Source organism: Triticum urartu, chromosome 6 (assembly GCF_003073215.2).
Source record: "Triticum urartu cultivar G1812 chromosome 6, Tu2.1, whole genome shotgun sequence".
Lineage (NCBI taxonomy): Eukaryota > Viridiplantae > Streptophyta > Magnoliopsida > Poales > Poaceae > Triticum > Triticum urartu.
The window spans coordinates 86,110,839-86,115,170 of record NC_053027.1 but is presented as its reverse complement, the minus strand read 5'-3'; the positions used below and the strand labels follow the sequence as shown (position 1 = coordinate 86,115,170).

The following is a 4,332-nucleotide window of genomic DNA, read 5'->3' as shown; positions in this document are numbered from 1 at the left end:
GCCTGTAACGGGCCATAAGTAAACGAATGCTGGAAATGAGCCCAAAAATAAATGGGCCCTGAGAAGGCCGAAAGATAACATGGGCTGGAAACGGCCCAACGGTATAATGGGTCGTTAATGGGTATAAAGTGATACACTGTTCATTACGGGCCAGTTTTACCACGTGCCGTTAATGGGCTGAGGGTTACTAAGGGCCTCATATGGGCCGAAAGAAGTCATGGGCCATACATGGGCCAGAAGTTAAAATGGGCTGGAATTATATTGGACGGCCCAGATGAGCTACTGGGCCTAATTCGGATAGGCCGTAAACGGGCCCTGGGTTAGCGGGCTGTAAATGGGCTATATCCGAACAGGCCGTTAATAGGCTTGCCGTGGGCAGGCCCTCCACCTTTTGACCAAGTCAAATGGACCAGCCTTTTCATAAGAATGGGTCTTTGTTGGGCCGTGCCACGTGTCGACGTATCATAGGTGCTTTGGGTCCAATGAGTGGATGACATCTGTCCCAACGGCGAGCCGACACGTGTTCCCTCCAGCCAATGATGATTTTACACGTGGAAAATTCCCATTGGTCGGGGCTGTTAACGGGTTATCGGATCCAAAACCAGACCCGATAGCTTAACGGCATTCCGTTACGGTGGATGCCACGTGTCGGTCACCCTTGATGAAAGCACTTCTGTGACGCGCGATTTATCGTCATGGAAGTGGACACTTCCATGATGATAATTTTGGTAATGTCATGGAACACTTCTACAACAGTACAGGTATGACTATCTTGATTCTGTCATAAATTTGTCATGGATGTACATGCATCACAGAAAATGTGACCTACTGTGACAAACACGTATCATCACGGAAGTGTATTTTTTTGTAGTGCTCGCAATGTCGCTTGAGCCAATTAAGTATCCTTGCATTTTTCTTCATTTCATAAAAGAAGCTGCGGTTTGAAGGGTCGAGAAAATCAACTCTGTAGCCATGTAATACTCATCACTAATCTTGGAGGCCCCACACATTAATTTTCTGCAACTTCGATGGACTGTAAGTAATTGCACTTACTTCCTTACGCTTGGGATTTGGTGGTACTAGGATTGAGGGTCCATCAACATTTGCTCCTCCAATTATGATGTGAAGCGCCTTTACATTCGCTGGAGGTCCTTTGCGAAAAGCTCTACTTGCCATATGAATCTGCACATAAGATGAAACTTGCTACTTGTCAGAGACATAATAACATATGACATTACTAAACCAGATTTCCGCATTTGAAATCAACCAACCTTGAAAGAAACCAACCATGTCAAGTACTTGGTTGCCCTATCACCAATTGCATCCGTGAAAGGAACATACATCTACATAGACAGTCATCAATTTTGCATACAAATTTAAACACAGCAGAGCAGCAGTACAAAGCATAGCATCAAAATGACATTGAACATACACGGTGATGGGATTGGCCGGTGGAGGAGGCAGTGGACGCGGTGGTGGCTCCCCTGCGCTCTAGGAAACATTATCCACTCCAGGCATGAGAGATGAGAGTCCATCAACATTAGCCTTTTCAAACATGATCGCTAGCTCATTCAAGCAGTCTAGAGGTCCATGACGGAAAGCTTTAATTGGCTTGTGAATCTGCATGAACAAAAGAAGAAGAAAATAACACTTGTTAGTGGCATATTATAGCATGACAATACTAGATATTCATGTATCAAATCAACTAACCACGATCAATGCAACCCATTGATCATCGTCTGCCATAATAGTTTGCTTCGCATCAACCCATCCTAGCCCAGTTGCTTTGTTTTTGTAAAATACCCATGCTGAGTATATAGCTTTCATATCATCCCAACGATTCTTGAATTGCTTCTGTACATACTTTCTTCCGGTCTTTGCATTGAAGTCTACAATTAAACCCTTATAGCCAGCAGTAGTTAAAGCTTGGGTTGGCCTATTTCCAAGCCGTACTTGTGTTGCGGCACACTCACAGAAATTTCTGGTGGCCTCTCGATCCCACTGAGCTTTCACTTTCGGTCCTTCCATCTATACATCCAAGTATTAATTCTCAAATGACAAACTAGCAGTTCAATAGTACAATTTTCTTGTACTGATTCAACTAGTTCACAAATACCAATTCAAGCAGTCAAATTCGTAATTTATATAAGCAGAGAACACACTAGCAGTTCAGTAGTACCAAATGGAGTAGTCAAATTTGCAATTTATATAAGCAGAGCACACACTCGCACTTCACTAGTACCAAATGTGAGCAGTCAAATTAGCCATAGCACACACACACACTAGCAGTTCGCTTGTATCAAATGAGAGCAATCAAATTTGCAACAACATGCATTGGCACTTGGCTAGTACCAAATCGAGCAGTCAAAAAGCTAGTAGCAGTTCACTAATCACTAGTACTACATGAAATACTAGTAGCCAGGCAGCACACGCACAGAGCACGACCATCATGCACGCATAGCATATATAAACGCAGAGCACTCGTCCAATCACACACGCAAAAACGGAGCAGGCAGGCAGCACATGCTGGAAGAAGGGGAGGGAGCGGACAAAGGACATATGGAAAGAGGTTACTGCGGCGACGGATGGCGATCCGAGTGGCCGGTGGCCGGGGTTGGGGCCGGTGGAGGCGGTACGGTGATGGGGAGTGGTCGGTGGAGGATGCAGCGAACACGGCGGCTGCTTCCTGGCGCTCCGGGAAAGGGAGATTACGTAGGCGTCGCCTCCGATTCGCCGGCCGGTGCTGGCCAAGCCGCCGGGGTCGAGGTAGGGACCGGCGGCGGCAGCGGCGACGGGGAACGGTGAGCTGCGGCTTTTGGACCCTTTTCCTGGAGCGCTCCGGATTTGGGCTCCAGCTTCTAGGCAGTAGAAGCCACAGAAGCCAGTAAAAAGAGCCCAAACAAACCCTTAGGCATCCTGCGACAAGAGCAGAGTCATACAGAGGATCACGGCAGCACGGCTCGGGCGGCTACCCACTACCACTTTTCCCCTTCTTCCTCCTGCGCGACTGATTCAGACCACTACTTCAAATTCTTGTCCCTATGCTTGTAATCGCCACTGATTCAAACCACTGAGAGAAAGAACTCATCCCGTAACACTAGATCATGAGTGGATGTTAACATCTGGTATCAGAGGCCATCCTCTACCCTTTCGTGACTCGATCTGGCTCTGATCGTGGAGACACGGCATCTTCGTCAAGCTCGAGCACAAATCGAAGCCATGGATCCCACCGTGAAGGACTACATGGAGAAGATCACCAGTTCGATGGAGGAGTTCCGCCTTGAGCTTCGCAACAACACGACGTCAGTGCATGCGAAGCCTGGCGGCACGACCTATAGCGCCGTGTCAACCAGCTCAGCGACGCGGTGGCAGACTTGCAGAACGGGCGCACGCCTGCGGCGGCTACAGGGCCCTCTCTCCGGGACCCCTCCCTTCCCTCGATCGGCGACCGTCCAGACATCGGCCGACGAGCGCAGGAGCTGCCACACAGGGCAGGTGACCACGGCGACGCCTTTCTACATCGGGAGAAGGCACCGATGACACCATCGGTGGCCCTCCCGGCATAGGTTAGTGTTGGGGAATGCAAAAAAAATTACCTACGATCACGCAAGATCTATCTAGGAGATGCATAGCAACGAGCGGGGAGAGTGTGTCTACGTACCCTCATAGAACAAAAGAGGAAGCGTTTATTAACGTGGTTGATGTAGTCGAACGTCTTCGTGATCCAACCGATCCTAGCACCGAACGTACGGCACCTCCGCGTTCAGCACACGTTCAGCTCGATGGCGTCCCTTGATCTCTTGATCCAGTTGAGGACAAGGAAGAGTTCCGTCAGCACGACGGCGTGGCGATTGTGACGATGAAGTTACCGGCGCAGGGCTTCACCTACAACGATACGACCGAGGTGTGTAACTATGGAGGGGGGCACCGCACACGGCTAAGAGAAGACTTCGTGTGCCTTTGGGGTGCCCCCCTCCCACATATATAAAGGGGAGGAGGAGAGGTGGTCGGCCCAAGGGGGGGCGCGCCATGGGGAGGAGTCCTACTTGGACTCCCGGTCCAAGTAGGATTCACCCCCCTCTCCTATTCCCACTAGGAGAAGGAGGGAAGGAGGAGGAGAAGTGAAGGAAAGCCCCCAACCCTAGTCCAATTAGGATTGGGCTTGGGGAGGGGGGGGGGGCGCCGCCTCCTCTCTCCACTAGGGTCCATGAAGGCCAATTAACTCCTGAGGGGGGGTCCGGTAACCCCCGGTACTCCGAAAAATGGCCGAACCTTTCCGAAACCATTCCGGTGTCCAAACACAACCTTCCAATATATCAATATTTACGTCTC

General features: G+C 49.7%; 1 long non-coding RNA gene across 1 annotated transcript; it reads right to left on the bottom strand.

The window, feature by feature from the left end:
• Nucleotides 1-766: 766 nt before the first annotated feature.
• On the bottom strand, nucleotides 767-2,948 carry LOC125514779. The gene is made up of 4 exons (XR_007286604.1): nucleotides 1,711-2,948; nucleotides 1,433-1,620; nucleotides 1,272-1,343; nucleotides 767-1,182 (listed from the first exon to the last, which is right to left on the bottom strand). It is a non-coding gene; the product is annotated as an uncharacterized LOC125514779 (long non-coding RNA).
• Between the last annotated feature and the right edge of the window lie 1,384 nt (nucleotides 2,949-4,332).